This window comes from Vulpes vulpes, chromosome 16 (genome assembly GCF_048418805.1).
Source record: "Vulpes vulpes isolate BD-2025 chromosome 16, VulVul3, whole genome shotgun sequence".
Taxonomy (NCBI): domain Eukaryota; kingdom Metazoa; phylum Chordata; class Mammalia; order Carnivora; family Canidae; genus Vulpes; species Vulpes vulpes.
This window is the reverse complement of record NC_132795.1, coordinates 24,758,566-24,779,026: the sequence shown is the minus strand read 5'-3', so window position 1 is coordinate 24,779,026 and position 20,461 is coordinate 24,758,566. Positions and strand designations below refer to the sequence as shown.

The 20,461-nt window shown below is 43.3% G+C and overlaps 1 protein-coding gene across 3 annotated transcripts in view; it reads right to left on the bottom strand.

The window, feature by feature from the left end:
* The window catches only part of HECW2 (HECT, C2 and WW domain containing E3 ubiquitin protein ligase 2), a 357,715-nt gene extending 337,661 nt beyond the window's left edge, over positions 1–20,054 (bottom strand). The window contains exons 1-2 of one of the 3 annotated variants that reach the window (XM_072741975.1): positions 19,927–20,008; positions 18,675–18,775 (exon numbers count right to left, since the gene is read on the bottom strand). The gene's annotated coding sequence lies outside the window, so the exon portion shown is untranslated. Of the gene's footprint in view, positions 1–18,674; positions 19,055–19,926 lie in introns of those variants that run through there. The other 2 variants (XM_072741976.1, XM_072741977.1) reach the window with 2 other exon arrangements.
* Positions 20,055–20,461: the final 407 nt, after the last annotated feature.

The window sequence follows — 20,461 nt, the reverse complement described above, 5'->3', positions numbered from 1 at the left end:
ACTTCAGGTAAAAATAAGTGAAATAGCAACAGAAAATATCAGACAGAAAGAAGCTTCTATCATTAGGGCCACTGTAATTTTGAGGAAGTGTTTATTACACCAGCTTAGCTCAAACCCAAGCAACCATAGGAACTGGTAACAGAAATGGGGTGCTAAAGTTAAATATAAAATAGGCATTGACTTAGAGATTGGGGGACTAGGTAACAAAAAAGAAGATGCTGCTAGCTGAAGAAGGTCCTAAACCAGTGACCCTTGTTTGTCACAGTGAGAATGTTGGCAGATCTGTCACCTGAGTTGACCTCTAAGGCAGCTGACAACATCCCTACAGAACCTGTTGCCCTAAGGAAAAGTAGCTGGAAAGTGTAAGAATGGGCCACTCCTACAATTCCAAGTGCTCCACCAGAATTAACTACCCACCACTAATATGAGCTATTGTTACAAAGAAATCCTAGAACTAACTACGTTCTCTAGCAAAGACTTCCCTACCTTGTACAACTAAAATGTCAGTAGTAAGATTCCTATCCAAGTCTGCTTCTAGATTAATTTCATCCCTCCCTCAGTAGGTATTAAATGAAAGCACTAAATAGAACCTTTTCATCTTTTGGAAATTGAGAGAGATGGAATATTTTATTCCCCCCAAAATTTGTTGGAGGAAAACAAATTTTTAATCTTAAATATCACAGTCATCCAGTAAGTCTTTTGTTTCACTTTAATGTTACACATATCTAAAAATACTGCAAACGTACCTCTTTAGAAATATTTCATTGTTTTAACTGGAAATTTTGCATATTTCATTTCACTTGTTCTCTCTTTCTTAATATCTTTTTCTTTCCAAATTTACATAAATACTTGTGAGAACTTCTTTCAAGGTCAAGTTGAGCCTTTCTTTAAAAAATTGGGAAATCATTATAATCCTCCAATATCTAAGTAAAAGTTCTCTATATTATGGTGGTTATGTTTGTATTTTCATTCTATGAAACTGTAGTTCCTAAAAGCATGACTGATAGGGCTGTCGACTCAAAAACTCACAGTACTTAACTTCACCCACCCCCACCTCCTGCAAAATGGAGATTAAAAGTATGAATAAAATTAAATACAAGAAAACAGAAAGCCTTAAAAAGCACTAGTCAAAAGAACTTTAAAAATTACAGAAATATAACTTTGTCTCAAATGTCACCTCCTCCTTGATAAACACCAGAACTTATCCAAGAAATGCCTTCTGTCTACTTTTACTGCATGATAGTTTAACAGCCTTCTCGTCTATTCAGCACTTGCGTATTTTCTCCTTAGGAAAACTTTATGTTATCATATTATTTATCTACTTGCTGTGATGGAAGAAGTTTACAATTACAAATAAGGAGACTAGATCCTACTTTCAGCACTATCACTGAGTGACCCTATATCCAAGACTACCAAGGACTGTTTCCATTTGTGTCTGTTGTCCTAATGTAACCCTCAAAGGTATCTCAGACTGAAGAGAAATCATGAGCATGCTACTAATCTCAGACTGAAGAGAAATCATAAGCACGCTACTAACTTGTGGCTCATGTTCACATGGCTCAAAGAAGTCACAAAACTTCTCTGGAACTCAGTTTCTTCTTTGGCCAAATGAGAATAACCTCCACACTACAATTTGTGATTGTAGGAGATAACATAGGTGAAAGATCTGCAAAAGTTCTATATAGATCCGTTATTGTGAATAAGAATACAAGAGAGATCCAAATACATTTTAAGAAAGAGGAGCTGGCACTGTTACCCTATAGCTTGCTTTTGCATGATTCCAAAAGTCAAACAGATATCACGGAAAGTCATTTAGATGATCCCTACAGCCCTCTTCAACACTAGAAATGCTATTATCATAATCATTCTAGCATGGTCTCCAACTACACTGGCATATCACTTATATGGTATCCATCAAACAGGTTACTCCCTGAACTTATGAATTCCTGGACCCCAATCACAGTCATAAATCCAGCTTACAAACTTCTCTGACTGGACAGCATGATTTTTTATTTTCATTTTTCAATTATTTGCCCATTTTTTAAAATAAGATTTCACATAAAAATTCTAATTTCTGCTTTCTCTTGAAAAACTAGTTTATCAGGCATCTTGGGGCAATAATCTGGTAGGAGCTGGTAACAGTTCTCCTTTTAGGAATCACATGTAAGGTCCAGCTTACCAGAGTCCTCATCTAGTTTGCTTCACAGATTTATGTTACCTGCCTACTTGGTGCAGGGATTTGAGTGTGCTCTTCAAATGTACAAAGAACGCATGGCCACATCTATTGATATAACTCAACCTGTTACTTTCTATCCCTAATTATGTTTCCCCAAACACCTCCTCATTTATCAACAAAATTGAGACCATGAAATGCCATGTTGGTTGCTTATTCAAAAAGGATGACAAGAATTCTTATTCCTACACTATTTTTATTTAGATACATAAAGAAAATAATAAAACATAGCAACTGAAGGTTTATTTTTTTTTATAAATTTTTTTTTAATTTTTTATTTATTTATGATAGTCACAGAGAGAGAGAGAGAGGCAGAGACACAGGCGGAGGGAGAAGCAGGCTCCATGCACCGGGAGCCTGATGTGGGATTCGATCCCGGGTCTCCAGGATTGCGCCCTGGGCCAAAGGCAGGCGCCAAACCGCTGCGCCACCCAGAGATCCCACAACTGAAGGTTTAAATGAGGAATTGGAAGTTGGATTCTACTTAATTTTGTAATTTATTTATTTCCTACCCCCTGACATGGCTTCAAGTCATTTAAAAATTTTTAAACTTTACCAGCTTGAAAGTGGAAGAACCAGCAAGGTAACGTCTAAGTCTGGGAAGAATCAGAAAATAATACTTACTTATGTCTAATGAAGAATGTATTACGTAGCAAAATCTGAGAAATTCCATATGTGTACTAACCTATTTAAGAAAACTATCAAGTTGGATATTTCTAGAGATACTGCCATGCAAAGAAAAAAATTAATATACTAAAAAGAATTAGAAGAGATGTGTGTATCTATGTCCATATTCACAATAGCAAAAAGGCAGAAGTAATACAAATGTCTATTGATGGATGAACAGATTTAAAAAATGTAGTATATGCATACAACAGAATATTATTCAGCCTTAGAAAGGAAATTCTGAACCATGCTACAACCTGGATAAATGTTGAGAACCTTATACTAAATGAAATAAATCAATCACAAAGACAAATACTATATGACTCCACTTATATGAGATAGCTACAGTAGTAGTCAAATTCATAGAGACGGAAAGTAGAACGATGGTTTCAGGAACTACATGGAGGGAAAATTGGTGAGTTTTTGTCTAATGAGTAGAGATTTTCAGTTTTTCAAGATGTAAAGTATTGTGGAGATTCGTTGTACAACAACGTAAATGTCCTTAAAAGTACCAAGTTGCACATTTTAAATGGTGAACTGATGGCAAAAATTTTTTATAAGTATTTTACCTCAATTTAGAGATTTTAAAAATATATACCTGTATGTATGAATGTACGTACATATACATGTATATATACACACACACATATTTTTTTACAGGTATATATACTTGTAAAAAGGGGTGAAAAAAAACAGAGATGAAAAAGATAAATTATGTTTCAAAATATTTAAGGAAAGAGAAAAAAGAAACCAATCAAATGTAACATCACATTGTAGCAGACAGGGGTAAAATTCAGTAGGAGGGGGAAGCATTTCCAGAATAGCCAAGTAAGAACCTCCCAAAATCTACTCCTCCATAAAAGCATAAAAGCTTTACTACCAAAAATTGTCAATATCAACTTTTTCAAAATTATGGAAATTAACAAAAGGCTTACAACATTACAATGATAATTGTATCATGAAAAATGGCTGAGTCTCAATAAGAACACTGAGCTTTGTGGGATTTTAATTTTCCCTATTTCCATCACTCTCTCCCTAGCATCACAGTCCCCAGCATCCCTGCAGCCATGGGGACTGACTGAGAAAAACAGCACTCTAGCAGTCCCCTGAGAAGGCAAAATGGGACTGGAGTTCCCTAAAAAGGCCCCCTTCCCAGAGAACTGTCATTATTTGAACTGGCAGATATCTGGAAAAGCCCCATCTCAGGACTTGTGTTTACTGAACCTAACTCAGAGATCACTCAATGGGAAAAAACTCTAGCCCCTCAGCATTTGTTAAAAACAATTGTTTAACATTGAGAACACCTAAAGCACTAACACAGGGTGTGGGGGGGGAGGGGGAGGGTTGTGCAGGGAAGCTAACTAACTGAAAAAGGAAAAATTTGAGGAAGGAGATGTCCATAGAAGGACTTGAAAAGCTTTGACATTCCTTGGGATCTAGAAGGCCACATACATGTGCAGCACTACATGCATACACAGTAAGTACCTGAGAAGACCCTAATCTTTCACCTCTGGCTGACACTGAGTCTCTGTGCCTGCAGCAATTGAAGGCTACCACTAAGCTGTCAACGGCATGGCTGATTGTTGAAGGTGTAGCCCAATGTGCACCTGGAACTTCTCTGCACATACTGAAAGATTTCTTCATTCCAGGCACTTAAGGAAATTTCTGTCAAATCATTAGCTGACCACTAAGGTAAATAAGCAGAAGTTTCAGTAACCACATGTGACAAAAAAAAAAAAAAAAAATGCAGACTTTACAGAATGTATTCAGAAAAGTCTGCAAACAATCAAATAACAACAAAGAGCAAAAACACCAAATCCTGTGGACAGAGAGAAATCTCATTTTCAGAGTCACCATGAGATATTATTTGAACAGTCCACTTTCCAACAAAAACTTGCAATACACACACAAGAAAGTAGTAAAGTATGGTCCACACACAGGAAATAAAGTAGTAGATTAAGACATGTCCCTGAGAAAGCCAGAGGGGTCATACTAGACAAAGATTTAAATATGCTATTATAAATATGTTTAAATTATTAAAGGAAACCACGTCTAAAGAATTAAAGGAGAATATAAAAACAGTATTTCATGAGAGAAAATCAATACAGAGACAGAAATTATTTAAAAAAAACAAATACACACAGATTAAAAATTCTGGTGTTGAGGGCACCTGGCTGGCTCAGTTGGTAGAGCATGTGACTCTTGATCTCAGGGTCATGAGTTCAAGCCCCACATTGCAGGTACAGTTTACTTAAATAAATAAATCTTTAAAAAATTCTGGTGTTGAAATGTACAATACCTGAAATGGAAAATTCACTAGAGTTGTTCAACATCAAATCTGAATAGGCAGAAGAAAGAATCTGTGAACCTGAAGATACATCAATTGAGACAATTCCAGTCTTAGGAACAAAAATGAAAGAAGAAAAATTAACAGAGCCTCAGAGACTTATAAAACAACAAATATTGTATCAATACATGCATATAAGGAGTTCCAGAATAAAAGGAAAGGGACAAAGGAATATGTAATCAAATAATGACCAAATCAAAAACTTCCCACATTTGAGGAAAACATTAACCTAAACATCCAAGAAGCTCAACAACTCAAAGTAGGATAAACAGAAAAGAATCCTCACCAAGACACATCATAATCAAAATGTCAAAAAACAGAAACTGAAATGCAGCAGGTAAGTCTCATCACATGAAAGGGATTCTCAACAACATTACTAGCTGATTTCACATCAGACACTACAAAGACTAGGGGGCAGTGGGACAACACATTCAAAGCAGTTAAAAAGGCAAAACAAGGGGATCCCTGGGTGGCTGGATATCCCTGGGTGGCTCAGAAGTTCAGCACCTGCCTTTGGCCCAGGGCGTGATCCTGGAGTCCCGGGATCGAGTCTCACGTCGGACTCCCGGCATGGAGCCTGCTTCTCCCTCTGCCTGTGTCTCTGCCTGCCTGCCTGCCTGCCTCTCTCTCTCTCTCTCTCATTAATAAATAAATAAAATCTTAAAAAAAAAAAGGCAAAACAAGGCTTCAACATCCAACAAAATTATCCTTCAAAAGTGAAGGAAGAATTAAGACATTCCTATTTAAGCAAAACTTAAGAGACTCTGTCACCACCAAATCTGTCCTTCAAGAAATACTAAAGTTAGTCCTTGAGGCTGAAATGAAAAAACACCAAACATGAACTCTACAAGAAGACATAAGGAGAATCAGCAAACCTAGCTACATAGTTAAATGTAAAAGACAGTGTAAGTGAATTTTTTTTTTTTTAATGATAGGCACACAGAGAGAGAGAGAGAGAGGCAGAGACACAGGCAGAGGGAGAAGCAGGCTCCATGCACCAGGAGCCCGACATGGGATTCGATCCCGGGACTCCAGGATCACGCCCTGGGCCAAAGGCAGGCGCTAAACCGCTGCGCCACACCACCCAGGGATCCCTGTAAGTGTATTTTTATAAGCCTTTCCTATTATTATTTAAAAACTAATCCATAGACAATAATTATAAAAGGAATTATAAAATATTCCTTGCTTCATAATACATAAAGCAAGGAATGAAGCTATACTGAAGTAAATCTATTGCATAGTTCTGAAATCCATCTGAACTGAATTGTTTTAAACTAAAAAGTTTACCATAATCTCTACAGCAAACATTAAGAATATAACTCAAAAAATACAACAATATTATCAGGAATGACAGAATAAAAACCTATGAAAATTATCGTCTCCAGAAAAGCAACAGGGGAATTAAAACAGCACTCTGAAAACAGATATTTAGCACAAGGCAAGACAATAGAGAAATTGAAAAATTTTTTAAATCTGAGGTATACAGAAAACAAACAGCAAAAAGGTAGACATACTATTATCAGTAATTAACATTAAATGTAAATAAATTAAGCGCACCAGTCACTGGAGCGAAACACTAATCAAAAAGCAGAGATTGTTGGAATACATTTTTTAAGTGACCTAACTACTTGCTGTCGAAAAGAGACACTTAAGATTCAGAGATAAAGTAAGATGAAAATAAAAGGATGGAAAAAGATACACCACGCAAAGAGCAAATAAAGAGTTGGACTGGCAATACTAATACCAGACAAAATGGGCTTAGAGACAAAAATTGTTACTAGAGAGAAAGAAGGATATTTTGTAATGATAAAAGTCCATTCAAAAGAAAGACATAACAATTATAAACATATATGTACCCAAGAACAGGGCTGCAAAACACATAAGTATAAACTGACAGCGTTGAAGAGAGAAAGACAACAGTAGTTAGAGGTATCAATAGTTTACTCTTCATAGCTTACGTAACAATTAGAAGGATAGGTCTGACACAAAAAGCACAAGGATGAACGAAAAAAATAATTGGACTTTATTACTATTACAAATGATTGTGCTTCAAATGATAGTATCAAGAAAGTAAAAAGACAAAAAAAATAAAAAAATAAAAAATAAAAAAAAATAAAAAAAAAAAAGAAAGTAAAAAGACAATCCACAAAGTAGGAAAAATATTTTCAAGACATATATCTCATAAAGGTCTAGGATCCAGAATATAAAAAGAATTCATACAACACAAAAGTAAACCCAATTTAAAAATCAGCAAAGAATGTGAATAGACAGGTCTCCAAAGAATATATACAAATGGCCAACAAGCACAGAAAAAGACACTCAACATCATTAGTCATTAGGGAAAAGCAAATCAAAACCACAATGAGATATCACTTAATACCCGCTTGGATAGTTGAAGCCAAAAGAAAAAAATAACAAGTGTTACAAAGGATATGGAGAAATTAGAAGCCTCATACATTGTTGATTGAAATGTAAAATGGTGCACTAAATATGAAATGTGTAGCAGATACTCAAAATGATAAAGAGAGTTACCATATGTAGCATTTACACTCTGAGGTATATACTCAAGAGAAATGAAAATATATCCACATAAAAACTTTTACACAGATGCTCATATCAGAATCATTCATAATAGCCAAAAAGTGAGAACATCTGAAATGTCTATCAACTGATGAACGGATAAACAAAACGTGGGATATCCATACAACACAATTTTATTTGGCTATAAAAAAGAACAAAGTACTGATCCGTGCTACAACACGAATAAACCTTGAAAACATTATGCTAAGTGAAAGATGCTGGTCACAAAACACTACATATAATTCCACTTTTAAGATATATCTAGAATAGACAAATCTATAAAGACAGAATGTGGAAGAGTGGTTGCCAGGAACTGGGGGAGGGATCATGGAGAGTAACTGCTAATGGGTACTGGGCTTCTTTTGGGGGGGGGGGGGTGAGGAAAAGGCTCTGAAATTACATGGTAGTGCTGGTTGCCCAACTTTGTAAATATACTTAAACTCACTGAATTGTACACTTACAATGGCGAATTTCATGGATGTGGATTATATCTCAATAAGGCTATCATTTTTTAAAAATCGATGAGGAAAACGAATACCTATAGAATGACTTTCCAAGATAAAAAAATAAATTATAGGGCAGCCCGGGTGGCTCAGTGGTTTAGCACCTGCCTTCGGCCCAGGGCCTAATCCTGGAGACCCGGGATGGAGTCCCACCCATGTCGGGCTCCCTGCATGGAGCCTGCTTCTCCCTCTGCCTGTGTCTCTGTGCTCCCCCCTCTCTCTGCCTCTCATGAATAAATAAATTATATCTTGTCTTATAATCATTTCAAGTCAATATTCATAACTCAGACTGTGCCAGATGCCGGGATGTGAAGATAAATAATAAACAGTCCTGCTCCTTGAGGAGCGTAGTTTAAACAAGAGACATTATCAATAATAGATCTTTGGAAAGAATTTTGATTCCTTCCCCTAGTTTTCCCCTTCGAAATGTATATAATGCTGATTTTTACCCTGACAAACTTTAATGGAAAATCCAATTCCAACAAATTGAAATATTAGCAGGCAGATACCAAAGAAAAATTAACTTGGGGTCTACCTCTAGTCACACTTCTGTCCCCAGCACGAGAGGGTCCAGTTGCGGTCCTGCCTCCGGGCCCTGACTGCCATGTGGCAGTGTGTGATCCCTTGGGCGGCTTGGATGTGCCAAGAAATGTCCACGTCTCCATTTCCTCACCCTCATCCCAATCAATCCCCTTTCAGATTTCACAGGAACTAGGTTTTATTCCTTTAGGCCCCCAACTCTTTCCTTCAAATACTATTAGTTACTGAGGATCTCCAGATACATATTTGGTCAGGTCACCAACACAAATGCAGCTCCCTTCTTTTACATCTTTTTTTTTTTTTTTAACTTAATAAAGATCCAAAATGGTCTCTATCAAGGCCAAATCACCTCTGCCTGTGTTCGGTGCCCCGCACTGCACCAGCCTGGCATGGATACCATCTCACAGGTTCTGTTGCTCCAGAACAAGAGTCGTAAAACAGATGCAGGCAGCATATAAATTTTGTTTGGCCTGTGCTGTTCTCAAAACATTTTAATTACCACTCAAGAGATGTTTTACATACAAACTTACATTTTTAGCTTCATTTGAAAAATGTGAAGATGCAGCCATACTGGACTCAAATTCCCACGTGACAACTGAGCGAGCCTAGCGCAACCACCTTGCCCTCGGAGGACGGATGCCCTCCATGACCCTCATGTCTCCACACACAGCACATCCAGCTGGTTTTATTTGTGACGTGCTGGCTCTGGAGGCATCAGAGTTTCGGATGAATCCAAGCCCACAGCGTCGGAAGTGGTTTCCTATTATAAAGGTAAGACATCTTCCATTATTTTCCGTTTTAGGTTGTCGGCCATGTTTTTCTGCCTCTGCCAAGCTCTCCTGGATTCTCACTCCAGCAACTGCTTCAAATTCCTGTAATCACCTTCACGTCTGACACGTGAGTATCACCCACTTAAATGAGTCCAGGACTCTCCTCCAGAGGCATCTTCTGGCCTGGAAGCTCCGGCATGACGGCATTATGCAGGATAGTATCAGGCCACCCTGCAGAGAGCACTGAGGAGCTCATCCACAGACCAAGGAACCTTCCTTTCCAGACTTACTGCACTTTGACAATAAATGCTCCTCCTAAATATCTGAATTCTGGTAGGTTAAAATGTTGTTTCCCAAACTTTCCTGTGCGTAATACAGCACAGCTGGGGATCCTGTTAACAATGCAGATTCTGATTCAGTAGGTCTGGTGTGGGGCCTGAGAGTCTCCATTTCTAAGAAGCTTCCAGGTGATAGCGTCAGCATCACCTGTAGATTACACTTTGGCGAAGGTTAAAAGTCTTATAAAGGAGGTCTCTAAGATGACATCTGAATGAATTAGACCCCCAACACTTGGCTTTCTGCCATCTTAAAACTACAAAATGTTAATTATTTAGTATCTGTGCCAACTTAATATCAGATTTATATAAGTAACAGCCTTCCGTAACGGTCTTGAGAAACAAACAGGTGGTCCTTTGGCCATTAGACATTGATGACTGCATATTCACTCCATGATCAATACTGGGCATTACAGAGATGCCAGCCAAGTTTCCATATGCTTAGAGTGCTTAAAACCTTGTTGGCAAAAGAGGCAATAGGAAACAAAATAACTAGTACACCATCTACAGCAAAGATGAGAGGTGCCTAGGTGGCTCCATTGGTTGAGCATCTGATTCTTGAGCTCATGGGTCATGAGTTCAAGCCCCACGCTGGCCTCCACCCTGGGTGTGGAGCCTACTTAAAATAAATGAAAATAAACAAATGTTTAAGCAATAACAATAAATAAAGCTAAGAAGATGAAAATATTAGCTGCTATAAAATAGTGATTCTCAAGAGGGTGGCATACCAGTATCTGGAGGGGAAGATGTCAAACCAGACACTTCCCTCTAACTCCCACCTAGATTATGACACTGACTCTGCCCACCCTTGCTGTCAATCACTGAAAGAGGAAACTATGGACACTTCTAGGAATGCCACACTCTTCAGGAAGATAAGATGGGAAAACTACTATTTTCAGGTTGTGTAGAGAAAGGCAATGGAGATACGGGATCTGGAAGAGTAAGTCAAATTGGCAGGCATTCCAGGTGGGAAGCGCTTCTTCTGGCAAACGTACCGAGGGAAAGATGAGTCTGGGGTGTACATATGGGATGGAAAGAAGACCTGCTCAATAGAAGTAAACCAGAGTGAATGCCCCCTCCCCACCACCCCATCCTGAGTTAGAGGAAGCACAGAAAGTAACGTGCTGACCACTTGTTAAGAACGTTAGAGAGCTATCTCTTCACAGGAAGGCCGAACTAGTTTGTCTCTCAGGTCCCTGCCAATTTTTCCTTGGTTGAAGAACAAAATTTCACTTTTCCTCTCACACATATTTCTAAGCTGAATAACCCGCCTTGCCTGCTGTTCAGCATGGGACATGACTGAGCAGAACGTGACGGTGTAAGAGTCCCTATAAATTTACGGAAAAGATAGCCTAAGTTGCCGCATCAGGTAAACTTCACCCCCTGCTCAGCATCCCCGGTTCTTCGGGACTGTTCTCAGAGGTCTTACTTTCAACCGTGCCATCAGTCATCTTCGTGACTCTTCTCTGAACCCCATCCGAAGGGTCCTCATCCCTCCCACACAGGCAAGCGAGGAGGAGGAGGAGGTGCGCTCTGGTCTTCCCTGACTACTCTGCCCAAAGCAAGTCCGAGTAACACTCCATGTTCTACCAAAGACTCGCTCCTCAAAGAATCACCACACTTCCAACTATTTTTTTTTCATTTTTTTTACTTAGGATTTATTTCAAATATATATGCAGAAGCTCATATAGTTCAGAAGCTAATACAATAGCAACCCATATCCCAACACCCAGATTTAACCGATGTAAACATTTGTGCCACATTTGCTTTGCAATTATATATTTGTTTATCATATCCTTGTTCCCAGTTTCCTACCGGGTCCTCTGTTTTATCTGGGCAGGGCCAGCTCTAATTATTAACCTCTTCTATACCTTTCACTTAGCACAGAGCCTGGCTCATACACAGCCCTCAGTGTCTGTGCAACAAATAATGCATGAATAGCTTCTGTCATGGAAGCAAGTAACAGTAATCAATGTAAAAGTTATTAGACAAAACAAAAAGACTCAATTTAGTTCCAAAAAATGGGAAATGGATCTTTACTGAAGAAACAGGGTTCAAGTTTAAATGTGTGCTATAACTGGACACTATGCATTAGAGTGGGCTAGCCAAGCAAGGAGCATACACCTTCCCCACACACCCTCATCCCTCTTGGCCATCGAGCCCACGTATCTGCCCAACAACATGGACATATAGGAGAAGAGCTCACAAAGTCTCTTCTAGTTTAAAGATGCCAACTTAAAGACGGAAAGAACAGGGGATCCCTGGGTGGCTCGGTGGTTTAGCGCCTGCCTTTGGCCCAGGGCGCGATCCTGGAGTCCCAGGATCGAGTCCCACGTCAGGCTCCCGGCATGGAGCCTGCTTCTCCCTCCTCCTGTGTCTCTGCCTCTCTCTCTCTCTATGTCTATCATACATAATAAATAAATAAATATTTTTTTTAAAAGATGGAAAGAACAAAAGAAAAGAGGGAAGACAAGAGGGAAGGAGGAAGGAAGGCCTATGCAAAGAGAATCCAAGACCACGGAGATCATTTATCTTCTCTAGGTTTGGTCAGGGGCAATAAATGTCACGTCCTGAAAACTTGTATCAAGTCCCTTTGTCTGGAATGAAGCCAAGCCTAAGGCAAAAGTATATACAAGGTCATGTCCAATTGTTAGACTGCTCCACCTCTTTCTACCTGTACTCCCTGCCACCTCGATCAAAACCCTAAAGGTCTAGGTTCCTCCCAGTGTGGTTTCCTACATGCCCTGAAAACCACCTATACACTGATACCCTCTCTCCATCAAAACCAGTGGCTCTAAGTCCTATTTCTTTGTGCTCTTATTCTTTCAGCGGGCCACCAAGAGAAAATATGGTTATTTTTTTTTTAATTTTTATTTTTTATTTTACGATAGTCACAGAGAGAGAGAGAGAGAGAGAGGCAGAGACATAGGCAGAGGGAGAAGCAGGCTCCATGCACCGGGAGCCCGATGTGGGATTCGATCCTGGGTCTCCAGGATCGCGCCCTGGGCCAAAGGCAGGTGCCAAACCGCTGCGCCACCCAGGGATCCCAAAATATGGTTATTATATAAAGGACTGCTCAGGGACGCCTGGATGGCTCAGGGGTTAAGCATCTGTCTCTGGCTCAGGTTGTGATCCCGGGGTCCTGGGTTCAAATCCCACATCAGGCTCCCGGCAGGGAGCCTGCTTCTCCCTCTGCCTATGTCTCTGCCTCTCTCTGTGTATCTCTCATGAATAAACAAGTAAAAATAAAACCTTTAAAGGACTGTCCACTACCAAAAATATAACCTCCTTAACCCTTTATCATCAATGCAGATCTCCAACTTTGTCTAATGAAAAAATTTCTTAGTCCCAAGATCGTGGCAGATCGTTCTATTTATTAACACTTCCTCCTTCCCTTCCTGTCCTTGACATCGCTCACTGTGGGCAGAGCATACTACTGAGGCATGCCACTTGATATAGGAGAACTGGTTTCTCAACAGTGTCATGAAAAACATTTTTCTTACTCCACAGATGAAATATTACATGCATGCCTTTCCTCTAAAAAGCCAGCATATGTCAGCATGGAGAAGTAGTCTTAATACTCCCTGTCACTTTGCACAACACACTCATACACTCAGGGGCTGCAATTTGGCGGCACCCAGTTTTTGCTCTTTCTTTTAGTATTTCCTCAAGATCAGAAGGCACTACATCTGCTGTGAATGGAGTAGCATGCAGACTGCCTTCTAGGTACGACTTCTTTTCTTTACGAAGCCATCACCTTCTTATACGAACATGAAATGAGTGCTCCATAAGTCCTGCCCCCAGAGCAACTTTTCCAGTCTCATTAATAACAGTTAGCCAAAAGAAAAATCTCCTCTCTCATACACAAGTTTTCAGTGATAAATGAACAAAGCATCACCAAGCGCTCCTCCCTGAACAAATGCCAAGAGCTGATTCATTCTCTGCATGACCTCAGTGGTTTCATCCAACCATAAAGTAAAATATCTCCCGGTATGTACTTGATAGTAATCACTCTTCCACACGCTACTCCACTGCTATTATGCAACAGCCAACCGGGCCATTTGACAAAGGAATTCTCAATAACTTCTGGTTTCTCTTTAAGGACTATGTTTGTCTTTAGCTATCTGACCGATTTTGCGAGTGTCTATTCAATAATATGACTCATTCTTACTTTTGCTACAAGAGCCCTTTATTGATGCCACTAGAGTATTTTTAATCTCTTACCTACCGTTAGCAATATATTATGTTAATTTTGTAATGGAAAGCATTATTGTGTGCTTGTCCTGGAAAACTTCAATAGTATAACAGAGAAGCTTCTGTGCTTTGTTTGAAAATGACACCAAAACATTCATGGCTTCATGCCACTATTGGACAGTTTCATAACAGGCAATGACGGGGAATTAGGATCGACTGGATGGCAAACCCAAGAAAAAAACCGTTTTAAGGTAGTCATCATCAGACTTCCATGCGCACGTTTCAACTTCATCACTCTCACGGATTCCCTTGTTTTTACACATACAGATTTCACATTTTACATTTGCAGTGGGACAGAGTTCTCTAAGTATGTTGATGGCATTCTGAACTGTAGCATTTTCATTACTATGTTCACACTTCAAAGAACCACCACCCTTGAGCCACTGATCTATTTTTGCAAAATGGGGATACGGTTTGAGAGAAGCAACCACCAAACATATGCTATTTTAACAAACAATAAGCAAATGACATGAAAAGTTTATTAACCAAGATGAAGTGCAGTATTTGTGAAACATAAGCCATATTGACCAGTGCAGGCTTCATAGCACAAATACAACTTTTTAATATAATGGGATTTCTGCTGCAATTGTAACTACTCTTGCATCTCAAGGTCCCACACTGCCACTCTTATACCACCTTTCTGATCTCGTTTCCAGCTCCCCCAGTCACCCCACTCCATCATGCTGGTCTTCTTGCTAATCTTTGAACACACTTCAGGCTTTCACACTGGCTGTTCCCTGTACCTTGAACGCTCCCCCTCAAGTTTCTGCATGAGTAACTTCTCTCACCTGCCTCAAAGTCCTGACTTAAATTTAAGGTCTTTTTCTCCATGAAGGCTACTCAACTACATTTATCTTGTTCGACTTTCCCTTTCTTCCAAAGTGTGTACTTCCTCCTAGCATGCTATATAATCTACTCATTCGATTTTTTTTTTTTATTGTCTGTCTTCCACCCCACCCCTCCACCGCAAGATAATGAAAACTTCACAAGGGTAGGGCTCTTTTGTTTTATTCATTGGTATATCCTCAGCATCTAGATCAGATACTGACTTGTGAAAGGTGCTCAATAAATAATAGTTGAAAGAATGAATGAAATTTTTTCACTGCTTTTCCTTTCTAACCACCAAACTGTCTACAGATCATTGAGAACTAAACAGAAAATGAGAGCCCTCACAGGTTTTTAAGCAAGAATTATACTAACTGATTAGTATGCAAACTACACAAGGCCCGGAAATGATTTAAAGTTTAGAGAGGCTGGATGCAGAGAGTTTAGTTTTAAAGTCAATCCATGAAAGAGATTATGAAGTCCACAATTTTCCAAATAACTAGGCGTTCTTATGTGGTTTATTTCAACCACAGTACACGTATCTATAGATATATGATCAGTGTTCGCGTAAACATATCCACGTACACATATCCACATGCACGCACAGAAACATAGATGTTGAACAAATCTAGAAGAAGATTAAGACATTTTCCCATCCCATGGCTATTCTTCATATAAAAGCTAATGACTTGGGTCATACCTAAGATGACTGTACATCATTTTCCTGAGACGGTCACAGTTACACTTGTTGATCCAGTGCCCCTTCCAGTTATTATTATTCCCTCTTACTCGCAAACGTGACCTTGTCTGGAGAGAAGAATTACACAGTCATTCTACCTACTTATAAAGGAGATACATAAATTCCTTCCTATTCAGGCATGCTGACCTCAGTTCTGAGGATCTAAGTGGAGTGGGTACGGAAAAGGCGACAACCATAATTAACTGTAACACCTACTGGCCAGTGCTGCAAGTGAACTATTTCAAACAGGCGATTCTTCAGCAAAGTAGTACAACCACTGCAGAAGTAGATGCCCCAAGCTCCAAATATCTAGCTTTGGAACCCAAATCCCTACCAGTCACCTACACAACCCGAAACCCCTATACGAATTTTCACATGGTGACTGGGCACACCAAGCTCTTCTCTGTAAGCCCTCCATATGGAAAGCTGAGACCCAAGACTACAGTCAGAAGAGAAGATTGAAAACAAAGGTTCTTCTATTATCCTGTGGCCCAGAGAGCTTTGGAAACGAGAAGAGTGTTGAGTCACGTCTTCACAACAACACTTGTGTTTTGAATTCTCGGTAAATATCCCAAAACTGGACCAAACACTAAATCTTGAAATTTGCATTCCCATCTGCAAGAGCTATGCATCCATCAGGTCTGCAAACAGGTTTTGTCCAAAGCTTGCTTCTCCCAAGGCACAAGAATTTTTCCAATTGGGGTCAGCCCCTAGGTAGATGGGCAAGTGTAATGCTTCTGATTCTTGAAGACAATAACAACACAGGCTTGGAGCCCTAGTAGACACTTAACAAACTTAAGGATAAAACTATCTCTTTCCGATAAGTATAAACAGATGACAAGCAATCAATGACCCCATCCTTCTATCTTCCTTGCTATTTCTTTTTTCTGTGTGTATTTTTTGGTTTAATTTTTTTTAACCTTTCTTATCCTTGCATAGAATGAATAAAAGATTAAATAAAGCAAGACTCAAAATCTGAGAACAGAAGAGGGTAGTGAAGAAAAGCGAGGATTCCTTAACATCCAGGATGACTATATAATTTATCAGCCAAATCACAGCACTTTTACATGTAAAAAGGGATGCTTTTGATAACTAACATAGGTCAATAGGAATAAGCCGGGACCCTTGTAGACAAACTAGGGGGTTGGTTGCTCTTCTAATTCTTCATTCATATTCTCCTACAAAAGACATCCTGTGTGTAAAGAAGCAACCTTTGCCTCTGTTAAGTCAACCAAACTTCAAATATAGTCCTCTCTCCTTCAGGCCAGGCCTGGCTTTTGACAATGAAACTAGAAAGCTTTTCACTCTATTGCACCGTTCTCTATCCAACACACCATGTGAAACTGGTTCCTTTTTTACCCACGAAAACAAGCAACACACTTCAATGTGGATCCAGGCCAGGCCCCTAGCAAGCCCCAGGCCTGGAGTCAAGTGTTTCTCTTACAGCAACACTTCACAAGACTGACAGCGACCTGGCGAGAGGGTACACAGACCCAGCCACAGATTTAACAAGCATTTTGAATGGTAGATCCTTTTGCTGATGCTAGGGCACCCACTGAAACTGGACAGAACCCAAAAGCCACCTCTCCTGCAAAATACCTTCATCCAGAAGGTTATGCCATCTGTCCGCAACTACAGGTAACAACTCTAGTTTGTCTTTTGCTGAGATCCCTCAGGGGTGAAAAAGGCTTTGAAAAGAATAAGAAACTATGTTTTTCTCTCATGATCACATTGCCCAAGTTAAACAGAGCCAAGGCTTGCTTTTATTCCATACTTCCTGTTCAGAGGGTTCAAACATTGCTCATGTTCTTCATTAAATCTTGTCCTGTGACTGGTGAATATTAATTCACTGGGATATTTTCCCTCACAATCACAGAGGGAAGACCAGTTTTGCAACCTATAACACATAAAGGACCTATAATAGTGGTTGGAGCAGAAAAGCTCCAGCTGGCTTAATTGCAAATGTTCAGAATGACTCTGATTCTTCACGGAATTCACAGTCATTCATAAAGATTCACTGCCAAAGGTTGCTCAATGTTGTGATGGAGGCAATGGCAGAGCAAATGTGTTAGGTTAAGAAGCCGAGTACTATCCACAGCTGAGGGTCTGGAGGCAAGGGCCAGAAGTTAGGGTATCACCTGTCATAGAGACGGGGAAAGAATTCAAGCAGACTGGACAAAAGTCCTTCCAGCTAGCGGACATGTGTTGAAACGAACAAGAGCTAAGAAAGTTCCGACTGTCTTCTCCCCATAAGGGGTATGATGATCTTAAATTCAAAGACGTTTTTTGCTAATAAAACTGTTTTAACTGCTTCACATAATCACAAATGAGACCAAAGTATGCCAAACCCATAATCAAAACAAATCACCTAAATGATGACTTTTTAAATGTCCAAAGAAAGAAGAGATTAACTGGTTAGGAGATCAGAGGGTAAGGTTATAACGCCTTTGGGAGATTGAAATTATGTCTCTCCCCCCAACCCACCCTATCCCTCTTCCAAACAGTGAAGTGGATAGTTTCTGAAAAATACAATGGCCCTTTATGCCCGGCTTCTCTAGTCTGCTAGGGATGCCATCTGTCTCCCACACTATATAAACAATCCCTGCAGGAATCTTCTGATGACCAAACAGATTAGCAAGCTCCAGATTTTCACACCATTACTAGTATCCCCATGCAGATTAGGCCTCCGGCTTTACTAAGGACAACAGCAAGCCCACTAAGTGCCCCTTCTCTGTTTATAGGTACCGTGTCATTTTGAAGATAACCTCTCAGAACCTACAGAGCCATCGGTGGGGAGGAGGGAAGGGGGCAAGGTCTCTCTCTAGGCAACGAAGAAATGAGCCCTTCGGGCAGCAGGGGACACAGTACAATGAAGATCCTACCTGCGAGGCAGACGCATACATGCAATTTCACCGGGTCTAAAGGAGGGAGGCTAGGGATCGCAGGGATCCTGTTCTTCCAGAAGCCGAGGTCTAGAGCAGCGCTGGAGAGGAAGCCGAGGGTCACACCTGCACGCAGGTGCGCGAGCGGCGGGACCGCGAGTCGGCGACCCCGGGGCAGCGAGCGCGGAGGCCGGCCCGGGAGGCGCGAGCCCGCGGGGCCCTGCGGGCACTTCGGGGGCGGCCCCGGGGGGGCGGCGGCTGCCGGCCTCGGCTCCGGAGCCCGCGCGCTCGAGCACGAGGAAACGGGCCCCTCCGGCCGCTCCCGAGGCTGCTCATCGTAGAGCGGGAGCCGGGAGCCCCGCAGGGAGGGGGGGAGGAGGAGGAGGCGGCCCCCCCCGACCTGCCTGCGCGGCCCCGGCCGCGGCCCTCCCCGAGCCCGCGCCCCTCCCCGCCGCGACGCCCCCGCCAGCCCGGCCGCCCCGGGGAGCGCGGGAGCCCGGAGGGCAGAAGAGCGGCCGCGCGGGGCGGGAGAACAAAGCCGCCTCCCCGCGGCCGGGACCTGCGGCGGCGCCGGGAGGGGGGCGGGGAGGGGAGGGGAGGAGGGGAGGGGAGGGGGGCACTAACCGGGGGTCGGCGCTGCAGGGGGGAGGGGGAGGCCCCGCGGCCCGGACCTGCGGCACCGGGGGGGGGGGACGGGGGCACTAACCCGGGTTCGGCGCTGCGGGGGGGGGGGCGAGGGGGGAGGAGGGACGGGGAGGGAGGAGGAGGAGGGAGGGAAGAGGCCCCGCGGCCCGGGCCTGCGGTGCGGGGGGGGGGGGGGCACTAACCCGGGGTCAGCGCGGGGGCGGGAGGGGGAGGCCCCGCGGCCGGGACCTGCGGCGCCCGGGATGGGGAGACAGTAACCGGGGGTCGGTGCCGCGAGGGGAGGGGGGGAGGAGGGAGGAGGAGGAGGAGGGAGGAGGAGGAGGAGGGAGGAGGGGGAGGAGGGAGGAGGGGGAGGAGGGGGGGAGGGAGGGCGCCCCCCCGCGCCGCCGCCGAGCCGCCGAGGGTCCCCGAGCCGCCGCGCGGGCCTCGCCCTCCGCCCCCCGCGCGCCCCGAGCGCTCCCGCCGCCCCCGCGCCGCCCGCGATTGTGCCGAGTCAGCGCCCGCGGCCGCGGGGACGCGCGGACCCGGGGAGGCTGCGGCCGAGCCCGGCGCCCCCCACCCCCCGCCGGCGCCCCCCGCGCCCCCCGCCCGCGCCCCCGCCCCTCACCTCGGGCGCCGGCCGCGCCCCTCGCGCTGCTCCCCGCGCTGCATGGGCGGCACCTCCGCGGGGCGCTCGGGTCCCCGCACCTCGGCCCGGGCGCCTCCCGAGCGGGCGCCGACAGCGGGGAGGGCGCGGCGCGCGGAGGGCGAATCCCGCGGCCGCGGAGGGTCGGGAGCTGCTCCCTGCGACGCCGGCGGCCGCCAGGGCTCGGGGAGGCGCGGGGCGCGAAGGAGGGGACCGGCGGGGCCCGCAGGCGGCGCTCCTCCTACCGGCTCCGGGGCTGCGGGCGGCTGCGGGCGGCAGGGTCCTGCCTCGGGGGCCCCGACCGCAAGGGCGAGGCGGTGACAGCCCCGTCACCTGCACGGGGCGTGGCCGCTGTTTAAGAGGGAGCGTGGAGGGGACCCGGGGCGGGGGGGCGCTCGGCCGCCGAGCACCTGCCTCCGGCCCAGGGCGTGACCCCGGTCCCGGGATCCAGTCCCTGCAGGGAGCCTGCGTCCCCCGCTGCCTGGGTGTCTGCACCCCCCTCTCTGTGTCTTTCATG